Here is a 17,129-nt window from a genome sequence, read left to right as displayed (position 1 = left end):
CCCCACTGGGGTGCCTGGCCAGTCTGGGTGAGGGGCTGAGGGCTGTTTTCAGGCTGGGGGTGACTGAACTCCCAAAGGCTCCTTTTTTTCTTTTTCTTTTTTTAATTCTTGGCCAGCTTTAGCTTGAGGCTTGGCTCCAGCTCTTAGGCCGCCTCTCCTGAAAGTAGGTTTCTGGCCTTTGCATACAATGTTGCGATCCTGCTGGCTGAAGTCCAGCGGTATTTGTTACAATGTTTCTTAAACTGCAAGCTCAGAGGCCTGCAGCTGCAGGCAGGGAACGTTGGTTTCCTCCGTCACTGAGACAAGCAAGCCTCATGTTAGTTTCAAGCTGCCTGGCTGCCGGCTGCCATCTTGGCTGTCAGTTAATTTGCATATCTCGCTGATTAGCCAATGAAAAGGGTAGCGGTCGTACGCCAATTACCATGTTTCTCTTTTATTAGTGTAGATTTCCATCTTCACCCCAAACCCACTTTGTCCTAATTAAGTGCTAGTTTGGAATTCTTGTGTTCTCCCTCTCTGCAGTAACTAAAAAATATGGTTTATGAATATCATATCAAATTTCTCTATTTGAGGAGGAAATTTCTGTATAAAAACTCTTAAATTTGCTAATGAATGCTGTAGAACATTTTATTTATAAAATTCCTAAACTGAGAATGTAAAAAATTATACCATTTTTTTCCTGGTTTTATAAACAAAACTACTTACTATAAAAAGTTCTAAAATGTGAAAACCTTTAATGTGAATACTTGTAATGTGAATTTTAAAATTCATCTTTACCTCAGAAATAGTAGGAGGGTGGGTGGCTATTTCTTTTATTTTCTCAGATCAGAAACCATAGTGGCAGTAGCTTCAAATCAAGATTCAAAGGAGGCTAGACATTTTCTTCTAGTTGGTGATTGCACTTTAGTTTTTGTCTCTTATTTTTATTTGATATCTTAATACTAAAAATTTGAGTCTGTTTTTGAGATAAAGGAGTCCTATCTTTTACTGACAGTAGTTATCAATCAATATGTTTTTATTTTTTTAACACAACAAATCTGAAACCCTCAAGTTAATTATTTTAATGTTTGTGATAATACAATTCAATTAGTTTTAAGACCTTTAATATCTAGTACTGTGTACTCAAAATCTATCAATTATCCTAAATGACAAAAGCCATTCAGACTTTTTAAAAAACAAACCTTGCAAGTTCATTAAACATTCAGTCTAGCTATGTTGCATTCATACAATTATCTTTCAAGGAGAAGTTAATATTGTGTAATTAATTTTTCGAGTCCAGGTCTTTTACATCCTTGGTTAAGTTTAATCCTAGGTATTTTTTTTTGATGCAATTGCAAATGGGATTGTTTCCTTAATTTCTCTTTCTGATAGTTAACTATTGGTGTATAAAAATGCAACTGATTTCTGAATATTAATATTTTATTGCTACTTTACTGAATTCATTGATCAGTTCTAGTAGTTTTTGGTGGAATCTTTAGGGTTCTTTCTATACAGTATCATGTCATATCCAAATAATGACAGTTCTACTCCTTCCTTTCCAATTCGGATGCCCTTTATTTCTTTTTCTTGTGTAATTGCTGTGGTTCAGACTTCTAATACTGTGTTGAATAAAAATGGTGACAGTGGACAACCTTGTCTTGTATCTGATCTTAAGGAAAATACTTTTAGGAATACTTAAGGAAAATATCTGTTGAAAATGATGTTGGCTGTGGGTTTGTCATATATTGCCTCTATTATGTTGAGGCATGTTCCCTCTATTCCCACTTGGCTGAGAGTTTTTGTTTAATCATAAATGGATGCTGAATTTTGTCAAATGCTTTTTCTGTATGTATTGATATGATAATATGATTTTTTTATTATATTTTTTATTGATTAAGATATTACATATGTGTCCTTGTCCCCACGTTACCCTCTACCCCCCCCCCCCCCCGCTCATGCCCTCACCCCCCCGTTGTCCATGTCCATTGATTAGGCCTATATGCTTGCATATAAGTCCTTTGGTTGATCTTTCCCCCTTACCCCCACCCTCCCCTACCTTCCCTCCAAGTCCCGACAGTCATCAGCTTATGTTGTTCATTATATTCCACAACTGAGTGAGATCATGTGGTATTTATCCGCTCTCCAGTTCCATCCATGCTGTGGCAAATGGTCAGAGTTCCTTTTTCTTCTTCCTCTTCTTAAAGAATACCTTTCAGCATTTCATATAATGCTGGTTTGGTGGTGATGAACTCCTTTAGCTTTTTCTTATCCGTGAAGCTCTTTATCTGACCTTCTATTCTGAATGATAGCTTTGCTGGATAAAGTAATCTTGGTTGCAGGTTCTTGCTATTCATCACTTTGAATATTTCTTGCCAGTCTCTTCTGGCCTGCATGGTTTCTGTTGAGAAATCAGCTGACAGTCGTATGGGTACGCCCTTGTAGGTAACTGACTGTCTTTCTCTTGCTGCTTTTAAGATTCTCTCTTTATCTTTTGCTCTTGGCATTTTAATTATGATGTGTCTTGGTGTGGTCCTCTTTGGATTCCTTTTGTTTGGGGTTCTCTGCGCTTCCTGGACTTGTAAGTTCATTTCTTTCACCAGGAATGGGAAGTTTTCTGTCATTATTTCTTCAAAAAGGTTTTCAATATCTTGCCCTCTCTCTCCTTCTGGTACCCCTATAATTCTGATGTTGGTACGCTTGAAGTTGTCCCAGAGGTTCCTTACACTATCTTCATATTTTTGGAATCTCTTTTCTTTTTTCTTTTTCGGTTGGGTATTTTTTGTTTCTTTGAATTTCAAATCTTTGACTTGATTCTTGGGATCCTCTTTTCTGCTGCTGGATCTCTGTAAATTATTCTTTATTTCAGTCAGTGTATGCTTAATTTCTAGTTGGTCCTTTTTCATGTCCTCCATGGTCTCACTATACTTATTGAGGGATTCATTAAATTTATCGGCGGTTTCCATAAAATTCTTGAAAAACCTTATAAACGTGGCCTTGAACTCTATATCCAATCGTTTGCTTTCCTCCATTTCTGCCATTTGTGACCTGTTTCTTTGTCTCCGCATTTTGGCAGCTTCCCTGTGTTGATAGAGTGGCCCTGCGCGCCAGGTGTCTTGTAGGGCCCAGTAGCTCAGCCTCCCCAGTTACCTGGGGTGGACACTCTTGGTGCACTCTTGGTGCCTTGGTTGTTGTAGAATCACTGGGAGGAATTGACCTCCAGGCCAATTGGCTGTGAGAATCAGCTGTGTCTGAAGTGGGAGAACTTCTGTGCTGAAGACACCCTTCTGGGGCAAGACTTGCTTCAGTGGGGCTTTGGTGCTCACTGAGTCTGCTCCCTGAGTGTGTCCCTTATGGATCTGAGGAGTTGCAATCTGGATGGTCCAGTGGCTCCTGGATCTAAGGAGGTGCTAATTCAGCCTCTGCCTGAGGCCACACAGCAGGAGCCACGAAGAGGCTCAGCTGTGAAGCAATGCAAGCCGCTGCGGGGCCTTGGGCCTTCTCTTGGAAGTTCCGGGTCTGCCTGGCTCGGCTGCAGTTAGGTACATTCACATGCAAAAGCCTCTGCCGCAGCCTGGGTGGGGCGGGGTCTCAGGGAATCAAAGGGCGGATCAGGGAGCTATGGCCGATTCTCCGCCCGGAGTCGCGGGTCTCAGTGTCCCGGTAACGGCTGCAAGCACCTCTGAGGGAAAGCCGCCTTCAAGTTCGCCCGCTGCCGGACAGACCAGCTTCTCCCCGTATGAGACCTGGGTCCCCAGAGACTTCCCGGAACCGGAGTTCAGAGCAGTCGGTAGTTTGTGATTCAAAAAGACAGCCGTGTCCTCAGGTGCCCCCCCCTTTGCTCGCGCGCGCGAGCCGCCGTACCTCTGCACTTCACCTCCGCAGCGCCTCTGGCTCTCAGCGTGCTTCTCTTTCCTTCTAGTTGTAGAATTTACACTCAGCCAGCCTTTCTGTTGTTCTGGATGATGTTTGCTCAGTCCTTTGCGGTAATTTTCAATTGTTGTGGGAGGCGACAATTTCCCGGTGTTTACCTATGCCGCCATCTTAGTTTCTCCTCGACAAATTCTTTTCGATAATATGATTTTTATTCTTCAATTTGTTTATGTGATGTATAATGTTAATTGATTTATGGGTATTGAACTAATCTTGCACCCCTGAAATAAATCCCGCTTGATCATGGTGTATGAACTTTTTAATTGTATTGCTGAATTTGGTTTCATATTTTGTTGATAATTTTTACATCTATGTTCACCAGGAATATTAATTTCTCTTTTTTGTTATGTCTTTGTTTGGTTTTGGAATTAGGGTAATGATGACTTCATAAAATGAGAATGGGAGCCTTCACTTCTCTTGAATATTTTGAGAAAGATAGATATTAATTCCAGGACTTTTGTTTGTTGGGAGTTTTTTTTATTTCTTTTTATTTCTTCTTGTTTTAATCTTGGAAGATTGAATGTTTCTAGAAATTTCTCCATTATTTAATTTACTGGCATATAATTGTAGTATTTTCTTGCAATTCTTTGTTTTTCTGTGGTAACAGTTGTTACTTTTCCTGTTTCATTTCTGATGTTATTTATTTGGTTCCTCTCTATTTTTTTCTTGATGAGTCTGTTTAAAGGTTTATAAATCTTTTTTTTTTTTTAATATATTTTATTGATTTTTTACAGAGAGGAAGGGAGAGAGAGAGAGAGAGTCAGAAACATCGATGAGAGAGAAACATCGATCAGCCGCCTCCTGCACATCCCCCACCGGGGATGTGCCCGCAACCCAGGTACATGCCCCTGACCGGAATCGAACCTGGGACCTCTCAGTCCGCAGGCCGACGCTCTATCCACTGAGCCAAACCGGTTTCGGCAGGTTTATAAATCTTATCTATCATGTCAAAGAACCAGCTCTTGGTTTCATTAATCTTTTGTATTGCTTTTTAAGAGTATTCTTTTTTCTCTGCATTGATTTTACTATTTTCTTTCTACTCACTTTGGGCTTTGTGTGTTGTTGTTTTTCCAATTCCTTTAGGGGTAAGGTTAGTTTATTTATTTGAGACTAGAGGCCCAATGCACGAAATTCATGCAAGAGCAGGCCTTCCTTCCCCTGGCTGCTGCCACCAGCTTCCCTCTGGCACCCATGACCTGGGGTTTCCTTTGGCTGCCCGCAGGCACCCGGGACCCTGGTCTCCCTCCCAGCTCTGGCTTCGTCTGGAAGAACGACTGGTCTAATTAGCATATTATGCTTTATTATTATAGATTTTTCTTGTTTCTTGAGGCAGGCCTGTATTGCTATGAATTTACCTCTTAGGACTGCTTTTGCTGTGTGCCATAGATTTCAGGCTTTTGTGTTTTTAATTCATTTGTCTCAAGGTATCTGTTGATTTCTTCCTTGATCTCATTGTCAACCCACTCATTATTTATTGACATGTTACTTAGCCTACATGTCTTTATGTTTTTCAGTTTTTTTCTTGTGATTGATATTTAGCTTTATACTATTATGGTCAGAGACGATGCTTGATATAATTTTAATCTTCTTAAAGTTACTGAGACTTGTTTTATGTCCTAACAAATGATCTACTCTAGAAAACATTCCATGTACACTTGAAAAGAATGTATATTCAGTTGTGTTGGGGTGAAATGCTCTGAAGATATCAATTAAATCCATCTAATCTGGTGTGCTATTTAAGGTTACTGTTTCCTTGTTGATTTTCTGTTTGGAAAATCATTGATGTCGGTGGGGTGTTAAACGCTCCTACTATGACTGCATTACTGTCAGTCTCTCCCTTTATGTCCATCAAGATTTGCTTTATATATTTAGGTGTTTCTATGTTCTGTGCATGAATGTTTATAAGGGTTATATTCTCTTTTTTGTATTAATTCCTTTATCACTATGTAATATCTTTCTTCGGCTCTTATTATCACCTTTGTTTTAAAGTCTATATTGTCTGATATATTTAATGCTATTTCAGCTTTTTTTCATTTCTGTTTGCATGAATATCTTTTAAGATACCTTTACTTTTAGTCTCTGTGTGTCTTTCCTTCTGAAAGGGGTCTTTTGTAGACAGCATTTGTATGGGTCTTGCTTTGTTATTCCTTCAAGTACACTATATCTTTTGATTGGAGCATTTAATCAATTTACATTTAAAGTGCTTATTGATAGGAATGTAGTTATTTCAATTTTATTATTTTTTTCTTTTATTTTAAAAAATATATTTTTATTGATTTCAGAGAGGAAGGGAGAGAAAGATAGAAACATCAATGATGAGAGAGAATCGTCAATCAGCTGCCTCCTGCATGCCCCACACTGGGGATTGAGCCCGCAACCCAGGCATGTGCCCTGACCAGGAATTGAACCATGATTTCCTGGTTCATAGGTCAACATTCAACCACTGAGTCATGATGGCTTTTCTTTTCTTTTCTTTCCTTTTTCTTCTTTTTTTTTTCATGCCTTCTCCTTCTCCTTCTCCTTCTCCTTCTCCTTCTCCTTCTCCTTCTCCTTCTCCTTCTCCTTCTCCTTCTCCTTCTCCTTCTCCTTCTCCTTCTCCTTCTCCTTCTTTTCTTCTTCTTGTCCCTTTAATATTTCTTGTAAAACTAGTTTGGTGGTGATGAGTTACTTTGCTTTTTCTTGTTTGGAAAGTTCTTTATCTCTCCTTCAATTTTAAATGATAGCCTTACTGGGTAGAGTAATTTTGGTTCATAGGTGCTTGGTTTTCATCAGTTTGAATATTTTGTGTGAATCCCCTTTTGCCTGTGAAGTTTCCTTTGAGAAATCAGCTGATAGTCTTATGGGAGCTCTCTTGTAAGTAACCTACTGCAATTCTCTTGCTGCTTTTAAGATTTTCTCTTTGTATTTAACTATTGTAATTTTAATTATGATGTGCCTTGCTGTGGGCCTCTTTGGGTTCATCTTGTTCCTGGACTTGTATGTCTATTTCCCTTATCAGGTTAGGAAAGTTTTCTGTCATTAGTTTTTTACATACATTTTTGATTCCTTGCTATATTTCTTCTTTTCTAGCATACACATGATTTGAATGTTGGTACACTCAAAGTTGTCCTAGAAGTCCCTTAAACTATCCTCAGTTTTAAAAATTCTTGTTTTTTGTTTGTTTGTTTGTTTTGTTTTGGTGTTCCTATAGGGTATTTTCTGCTATCTTGTCTTCAAAATTGCTCATTGTATCTTTGCTTTTGTTAATCTGCTGATTTCTTCTAGTGTATTCTTCATTTCAGTTATTGTACTTTTCATTTCCAACTGGGTTTTATTTATGGTTTCTGTTATATTTTATGCTTATTATTATTTTATTTTTTTTAAAAAATATATTTTATTGATTTTTTACAGAGATGAAGGGAGAGGGATGGAGAGTTAGAAACATCAATGAGAGAGAAACATCGATCAGCTGCCTCCTGCACACTCCCTACTGGGGATGTGCCTGCAACCAAGGTATATGCCCTTGACCGGAATCAAACCTGGGACCCTTCAGTCCGCAGGCCAACGCTCTATCCACTGAGCCAAACTGGTCAGGGCTATGCTTATTATTTTTGTTGTTGAAGTTCTCACAAGTTTTTTTAATATCCTTATAACTGGTATTTTTGAGGTATGTATTTGGTAGCTTGCTTGCCTCCATTTCACTTAGTTCTTTTTCTGAAGATTTCTCCTGTTTGTTTTTATTTCTTTCATTTGGAACATATTTTTTTTTATCTTTTAATTATGGCTGCCTCTCTGTTTGTTTTTATAATTAGCCAGATTTACCACATCTCTTAGTTTTGCCAAAGTGGCTTTATGTAGTAGGTGTGCTGTGAGGCCCAGTGGTGCAGGTCTCCCTGAACCTGGTCTGGGTATTCTAGGAGTATCCCTTGTATGAATCTTGTGTACACTTCTGTTGTAATGAGTTTTCATTGCTTTTGGCATGTCAGTGGGTGGTGTTGACTCTCAGAGAAACTGGCTGTTGAGGACTGGCCATAACTACAGCAGGTATTGATCCCATGGAATGGAATTTACCCCAGTGGGGTCTGATGCCTGCTGAGACCACCCTTTGGGTGTGCTGCATGTGGAGCCAATCACATGGTCCTTTATTGTGGTCTGAAACCTGCCACCAGGTGTGTTTGCTATGGGGACTCTTGGAATGGGCTCTGTCAGGTGCTGCCTCTTTCTGGCCCAGGGCTACCTATTAGGAGCTACAAAGTAATCCTAATTACTTTGTGGTTGGTCGCTGCCTACAGTGGACTTGGATGTGCCTGGTAGAGTCCACACTGTGAACCAACTCTGGCTGCCACTAGTACAGGACCTAGAGTAGGTCAGTAAAAGGCACAAGGCACCCCAAGACCTATCACTGCCTCTTGGCTGCCCCAAAGGCTAAGCTGCTGAAAGAGCCTTGGGCAGTAAATGGGTTAGGTGAGGCATGGTTACAGGGAGTCACCAGGTTTGGGTGAGTAGTGTTTACCAGGTCAGTGCAGATTCATATTTGGCACCAATGCTGAGCCTGAGGCCGCCCAGAAAAATTCAGAGTGTACACTGAGGCCAGCCATCACCTGCCTGGGCCTGTGGATATTTGAGGTGGGGTAGGGTCTTAGGAAATCCTCACAGTGGAGCTAGTTGGATTTACCAAGCTAATGTAGATTCAGATTTGACTGTGTGTGGGGAGGGCTCAACATAAGAAAGATGGTGGCTGTCCCTCCAGCACTTACTTGTCCTGGAGCCACACAACTGTTTCTCCATGAATGTCTCTGACGTCCCTGCAAGTTTGACCAGAACTCCTCAAGAGTTTTTTAAGTAGGACAATAGCACAGGCCAAGGCTGGCTGCCTGCCACCCAAAGAGCCTTGGTTGGTAGACAAGTTAGATAGGGTGGGGTCTCAGGGAATTGTCAGGGTGGAGCAAATGAAGTTCACCAGGTTAATGCAGATTCAGATTTGGCTGTGTTGGAGGAGGGCTGAACATAGGAAGGATAGCAACCACCTGCTGACTACCTCAAAGTAGAGCTCAACACAGGGATATTGGCAACTTGTCCCTTGAGTCCTCGCCCTCAAGCCACATAACTCAGTTTCTCCTTGTATGTCTCTGGAGCCTTCTGAGCTATTGTCCCTCCACCAGAGCCCAGGTGAGTGCCTGCAAGTGGGAGTCTGTGTGTGATCCATTTAAGAGTATGTCTTGGTTGTCAGCAGCCTTTTGCCTCATCCAGATAGATAGAATCCCTGTTGGTTTTCACAGCCGGATGTTTTGTGGGCTACTCTTCCCATCACTGATGCTCTGGACTGGGGAGCCTGGCATGGGGCTGGGATAGGACCCCTTGCTCCTTAGGGGGACCTCTGCAGTTGAGATGTCCCTCTTGAATTCTTAACTGCCACATCTGGGTGTGAGGCCAGTGCAGTTAGTGTCTCTATTCCTCCTGTCACTCCTGACCTGGTTTCTTCTTTATAATTTTAGTTGTAGGACTTCTGCACAGCTAGTCTCACATGAGCTCACTCATTTATGGAATATAATGAACAACATACACTGATGAACAAAAACAGATCCAGAGACAGAGAATCATCAAGCAGAACGTCAAACCTCAGAAGGAAGGGAGGGGAGGGTGGGGGTAAGGGGAAGAGATCAACCAAAGGACTTGTATGCATGCATATAAGCCTAACCAATGGACACAGACAACAGGGGGGTGAGGGCATGAGTGTGTAGGGGTAATGGGGGGATAAGGACACATATGTAATACCTTAATCAATAAAGAAATTAAAAGTCAAAATAAGAAAAATTTGAGAAATTCCTAAATTCATATGTAGTCCAACCTTTCAATATCTGCATAATTTTGGATGAAAAATAATTCTTCTGAGATTATATGGAATAACAACACTTGCTTCACGTGTGGAGGTGAGGATTCAGTAGAATATGTATAAAAATGTTATTTTTGAAGTCAATTTAGATCTCATTTCCATATATATTCTCTGTACATTTTTCATGGAATATTGTATGGTTTTATTCTTTATACTTTTTAATATACTCTATGGTTAAGTTGAATATTATTGTGATAATCATCATAGAAATAATTAAATGATTAAAAAATTTAAGAGACAATTTCTAATTGGTACTCTGGAATTCACTTTTAGTCATCATAAAATAGCTCCATAGATTGTATTGTGTGCCTACCACTTATATGATAGAATTATACACTTGAAACCTATATAATTTTATTAACTAATGTCACCCTAATAAATTCAAAATATAGTTATAAAAATGCCAAAAGAACTCTTTGTCATAAGAAAACCAAATGCCTTTCTTTCTCCTCATTAAAAACGTCCCTGCTTAGCTACACTGGGAAAACCTAAACGACCATAAGCCATGATTCTCCAGGCCAAGTGATCTCACAGTCTCAGGTCTCTGCAGCATCCCTTGGTCATTACCCCCTGGGGCTGTAATTAGCTGATGCTCTGATTGTTTTATAAAGCCATTTGTGTTTGTCTGTAATGATCCTGCGTAGGATCCAGTTGATTTTGGAAGAACTATATCTTTCTGAATCTTAACTGATGCTATTCTCTTAGTTCCCTGGCAAAATAGGTAGGTAAGAGGGACCAAAATAAAACCTATAGTGAATAAATCAGCTAACCAAGGTTATTATGCTGCAGGCATGCAAAACTAAGCTTTTCTTAACTCACTGTGATGTCAGCTTTCTATGTGGCAGGGTGCTGCTGGCACCAGGGAAGAAGGATGGAGCAGGAATCCAGCTCATGAACGAGAATTTTTTGAGTGGTCAGTTGGGGGTCTGAGTGGGGGAAAGTGTACATTTTGCTCTCAAAGAAAAGAATAAAATTGTAGAAGAATCTCAGGGAAGACTCAGAGTGTAGCTATGACTATTTGTCCTCTTTTCCAAATTTCCCAACTGTTTGATCTCTTTTTTTATTTTTATTTTTTTGGTTTCACGTGCCCTTCTTTCAGCCTGTGGTTTATAGTCAGCCTGGCCACCTGGTTAGTCTATCCAATACCTAGAAACCTTTAGTCCTTTGGTAATCTTCTGCCTCACCTTCCATTCCACTTCTCAACCTTCATCACCCTAATGTTTGCAGCTCTTTTTGACTGACTTCAAGCTGTTGAGCATTACTGGTGTGGGTTACAGCAGAGTGTCATGTAGGTCCTCTGAAAATTTTGTCATCCAGACTCTAATGGGGACTTTTCATTAATTCATTCTTTGGCAGCCCTATCATATTATTCATTCATTAATGAAATAATTTTTTTTATTTTATTGATTTTTTTTTTAACAGAGAGGAAGGGAGAGGGATAGAGAGTTAGAAACATCGATGAGAGAGTAACATCGATCAGCTGCCTCCTGCACACCCCCCACTGGGGATGTGCCCGCAACCAAGGTACATGCCCTTGACCAGAATCGAACCTGGGACCCTTCAGTCCACAGGCCGATGCTCTATCCACTGAGCCAAACCGGTTAGGGCTTAATGAAACAATTTGATATGTATAATATGTGTCTATGATATACCAGGCCCCAACTGCCCATTTACAAAGTGGAAAATTTATGTAAATTGCTACTTCAACTTCTATTTCTGCTCTCTTATATATTTCCTCTTGCTTTCTTCAGTCACAAAATTACTGTATTTCCTCCCTTTCTCCTCTGTTTTCCTCCTTCATTCTTTTTTAAAATTTAATCAATAAACTTTATTCTTTAGAGCACTTTTAGGTTCAGATCAAAATTGGGCAGAAGGTACAGATAGTTTTCATATACCCCTGTTTACACACACACACACACACACACACACACACACACACACACACACACACATCCTCCACCAGAGTAGTACATTTGTTATAATTGATGAACCTACACTGGCACATAATTATCACCAAGTTTATAGTTTAGATTAGGATTCACTCTCTGTGTTGTACATTTTATGGGGTTTGACAAATGAATAATGACCTGTATTCACCATTGTAGTGTCATATGGATTAGTTTTATTCCTTCAACGTTTTCTATGCTCTATTTGCTCATCCCTCCTTCCCCTCTAACTCCTGGCAACCACTAATCTTTTGTCTGTCTCCATAGTTTTGCCTTTGCCCAAATGTCATATAGTTAGAATCATACAGTACATAGTCTTTTCAGATTGACTTCTTTCACTTACTAATATGCATTTAAGTTTTCTCTATGTCTTTTCATGGCTTCATAACTCATTTCTTTTTGACACAGAATTATATTCTATTATTTGGATGTGCCAGTTTATTTATCCACTCACCTATTAAAAACATTTTGGTTACTTCTAAGTTTTGGCAATTATGCATAAAGCTGCTATAAACATCCATGTGCAGGTTTTTATTTGGACAAAAGTTTTCAACCCATTTGAGTAAATACTAAGGAATATGACTGCTGCATCTTATGGTGAGAGTATATTTAGTTTTTTAAAAAATTTTGTTTTATTGCTTAAAGTATTACAAAGAGTATTACATATGTCTCCTTTTTTTTCTCCCCTTGACCTTCCCCCGGCCTCCCCTACCCCCCAGTGTCTTCTGTCCATCGGTTATGCTTTTATGCATGCACACAAGTCCTTCGGTTGATCTCTTACCTCCCCCCCGCCTCCAACCCTCCCCAGCCGACAGTACATTTAGTTTTGTAAGAACCTGCCAAACTGTCTTACAAAGTGGCTGTACCATTTTTTCATTCCTACTAGTTTTCTGCTCCTGTTGCTCCACATCCTTGCTAGCATTTGGTGTTGCCAGTGGTTTGAATTTTGGCCATTCTGATAGGGATGGAGTTGTTATATATATGCCTCAGTCCCTGGTTCTTTGCACAGAGTTCTGAGAACCCTTATAAATTCCTAAGTGATAATAGCACAAGGAGCATCTTTTGTTCTAATGTTTGGTTTTTGAACCTGCTTCCCAACACAGGGCTCCTAAATCCCTTAGATATTCCTGGGCGATAGGAGCATCTCTGGTTCTAATGAGATGAGTCTTGGTGGGTGAGCTCCTGAAGTGGGGCTGGTCACCAGAAAGATAAAGCCATCATTAGAAGCTTGGAAGTTTTCTTTTTTAATATTTTTATTGAATTTATTGGGATGACATTGGTTAATAAAATTATATAGGTTTCAGGTGTATGACTCTATAATACGTCATCTGTATATTGTATTGTGTGTTTACCACCCAAAGTCAAATCTTTCTGTCACTCTTATCTTTCCACCCCCTTTACCCTCTTCTACTTTCCCCCACTGCCCTTTCCCTCTGGTAACCATTGTAATGTTGTCTGTGTCTATGAGTTTTTTTCTCTCTTTTTTTGCTTAACCCATTTCCTCCTTCATTCTTGATACACTCTTCTCTTTTGGCTTCTCTGGACACTGCTGGTTGTCCTCTGACCTCTGTGATTATTCTGCCTGATTTGTTGGCTCTTTGTACCCTCTTATTTATTGACTCCCTATCTTTAATAATTCTTAAATATCTAGATTAGGTCTCAATGTTAGGCACAAACTAATCTCTACCATCTTTCTCATATTATTTTCTTCCGTTCTACAAAACAATATCTATGTTGTAGATAATCTGCATTCTTTGTCATTAATCCACTGAACACTGAATGTATCTGTTTTCCATATTTTACCACCTGCTGAAAATGACTTCTTTAGATAGTTTACTTCATATGTTTTCTTGTAGGAGTTTTATGGTTTAAGGCCTTACAAGTAAATTCATTTTAAATTAACAAAGTGAATAAGTGAGAAGTTAAGAATAGGAGTAGAACATAACTTAAAACTTTGGTCTTAAAGAGCCATCTGACTTTATAATGTGCCTAAAATTCCTCTTCTTTTTCCACTTACACAATTAAAATGGAGGTAAAAACTAAAGAATTTATACACCTCATGAAAAAGGCAGCTAGGGAGAAAAGTCCGTTATCCTGAGCAGCTGGTATTGTATAGTTTGTCTTTCTTGCCTTGGCAGATCAACACAGATTTGCAGCATGAATGGCCACAACCTTCAGTAATCTCTTGAAGCACCTGCCTTGGCCCTTTCTTCATTTTTTCCTCTCATTTATCCTGAAGGACAAGGGAAATACCCAGTGTAATCTGATGTGGTCATAAAAATTAATTTAATGTTCTTCATGTGGGAATTGAAGTCTATGGCATTGGACTGTGGGGACAGCAGCGGTGGAAGGGGCACAGCCTCATCAGAGCGCAAAGCCTCTCCCTGCATCCCTCAGGCAGCCTTTCAGTAATGTCTCCACCAGGAGCAAAATTTTCATTTGGAAAATATACTCAAGTGATTGGGTGCAGTTGTAGATATGAAAGCTTTCCCTAAATTTAGGTCTAGTTTCAATACTTGAGAATAATGGCAGAATCTGAATTTGAGGAATAATTTTCTATACTTGAAAGTCGCTCGTACAGATGGCTTTCAATACATAATAGATACCATTTGTTGTGCCAGCCTATGTACTAGGAATGGTTAGGAATGTTTACATTTATTATATCATTTATTTCTCAAACGCCCTGCAAGTGAGGTATTATTATCTCCATGTTAGTAATGAGAAATCTGAAGCCCAGAGAGGTCAAGTAACTCGGTCGTAATCACATAGCAAGTGAATGATGGAGCCTGGATTCAAAAACAAGCCTGGCCAATGTCAAAGTCGAAGCTTTAACCATTCTGGTATAGAGTTTGAAAGGCAATCTTTGAATTTTTGTCTTTTTAGGGTTAAAGAATATAGGAATGAAAATTTGGAAATGATTTCTGGACTTTTGAATGTGATCATATAGCCGTGTGATAACTCCACCATGAAGAACTACATACCTTTGGAAATAACTGTACTGTGACGTTCAGTCACAGAAGCTTATTGGACAGAGAACCCGTCTAGAATGGCAGAACACACAGAAAACACACACCAGGGAGAATTTCATGTGCTTGTTGTCTGTTGTCCTGTATACCTCCTTCTCCTGCTTGGTATATACTAGACTCCTCAAATCATACTAAGAGTTAAAATCTTCACAGTAAATTACATATGTATATCATTGTGAAACATAACAAGCAATCTTTTTTTCATTGTCATGTGTGGTTTTCACAGAAACTCTGTGAGTTTTAGAGGGCACGTATTGGAAGCATCTGCTTTTTGTCTCCTTCCTTAAATGAACCCAGTGTCAAAGACAGGAGCAGCCCCGAATTAAAGGTGAGAGATTGATGTTCTCTTTAACTTACCTGGGTTCTCAGAAACAGAGGCTACCATATTTCATATTACCTGAACCTTCTCAGCTCTTTTCTCTGGATGCTCACTTCTTTTATATTGTGCATATCTTCTCTAATTACCCCTTTCCCTATCTTTCCCATATTTTCAATCTTCATTCTTTATCTTTTCTCTATTTTATTTTTTTCCCCTGCATATGAGACTATTCCTTAGACTTTAGAAAAATAAGTTGAGTGCTGGCTCTAGGTTTAGAGATTAAATGTTTTCTAATCCCCGGCAAGAAATATGTTGTGAAGCCTTAGGTGCCTTCTCACTGGGAGACTATTAATCATGGCTTCTATAAAGTTTTCAATGAGGAATTTTCCCTTACGCCTGTTTAAAACTATTGGAAAATGTGACTGAGAAAGAATAGGATCAAGAATAATAAAGATCACTGACCTGAAGGCATGCTTTACTACAGGCTGGGGTTATTTACTTATTTATTTTTTAAATCCTCACCCTAGGATATTTTTTCCTTTAACTTTCAGAGAGAGTGGGAGAGGAAAAGACAGAGAGAAATATCATTGTGAGAGAAACACATAGATTGGTTGCCTCCTGCATGCTCCAGGGCCAAGGAGGAGCTTTCAACCTAGGTACATGACCTTGATCGTGACCTTGACCAGAATCGAACCTGGGACCCTTCGGTCCACAGGCCAACGCTGTATCCACTGAGCCAAACTGGCTAGGGCTGGTTGGGGTTATTAATCTAACCTCTCAATCAAGAACTTTCTACTGACTTTCTATAGGTATCTGGGTATATAATATGGGCTATATACATATGAATAATGATAGTTAATATTAAAGGTCAACTTCTTATTATATAATTCAAGGTATTTTCTTCACATTGTATATTTCTTCCTTTTTTCCTGTTCAGTTCTCTCTAATCCTTAAAGGGCCAAATCAATATCTGTGCCCCTAGCCTTCCCCACCTGCTCTTGCTGACGTGAGTTATCTTCTATCACCGCCCCTCCCCAGCAAAAAACCCCTCATTAATATTAATCTTACTATTCACTTTAAGTATATTATATACCACATTAGATTGTATTTGTTCTGTGTGCAATTCATGTATTTTCAACTGTTTTATTGGTTCTTTGACTTACAGGAGTTAGCAAAAAGCCCCCAAACAAATCAGTATGAAAGAAATTTTTCAATAGAACCTACAAGAAGTGTTTGGGCTTTTAATTGACTTTTGGGCTTAATAAAATTTAGAAAGACCAAAAGAATAGGCTCCTTAGAAACATCACCTTAAGTTTTTTAAAATATGTTTTTATTGATTTTTAGACAGAGAGGAAGGGAGAGGGAGAGAGATAGAAACATTGATTGGCTGTCTCCTGCGTCTCCCTACTGTGGATCGAGCCCACAACCGGGCATGTGCTCTGACGGGGAATTGAACTGGCATCCTCTTGGTGCATGGTACAACACTCAGCCACCTGAGCACATGGGCCAGGGCTCACCTTGAGTTTTTTAACAGTTGTAGTGACCAGTTACAGAAGCGACAAAATAAGAATCAGTACACAAATTACACTATCAATGAATAATTACTTTCCTAAATACAATTAACCATTTATTTTATCGGTCAAATAATCCTTAATTGGGCACACATTTTACATTTATTTGTTGTTAGCCTGCTATATAGTTTAGTATTAGTAATGGACACTTTGTGTAAATGTCACTGGTTAGTCTGTGTTTTAATCAGGAAAAATCACTATTTCTCATTTTTCTCTTTTTTACTTATTTTCTCTAGCATTTGTCTTTCTGGAATAGGAATCAAGAGACCTAACTGTTGGTGCCCAGTCCTGACAATTGTGTGAATCTGAGGAGTTCAGTTTACTTTGTTGGGTCTCATGTTTTCTACCTGAGTGATGACCAATTGAACAGCATGGTCTTTATATAATTCCATGAGAATTTCTTCTCATCACAATGTGGACATGTGCTTTTTCTCACTAAGGCCTTGGGTCTTTTTTTTTTTTTTTTTTTTTAACAATCACTGAGTT

This window comes from Myotis myotis, unplaced genomic scaffold (genome assembly GCF_014108235.1).
Source record: "Myotis myotis isolate mMyoMyo1 unplaced genomic scaffold, mMyoMyo1.p scaffold_m19_p_1, whole genome shotgun sequence".
NCBI classification, from domain to species: domain Eukaryota; kingdom Metazoa; phylum Chordata; class Mammalia; order Chiroptera; family Vespertilionidae; genus Myotis; species Myotis myotis.
This window is presented reverse-complemented; position numbering follows the sequence as displayed.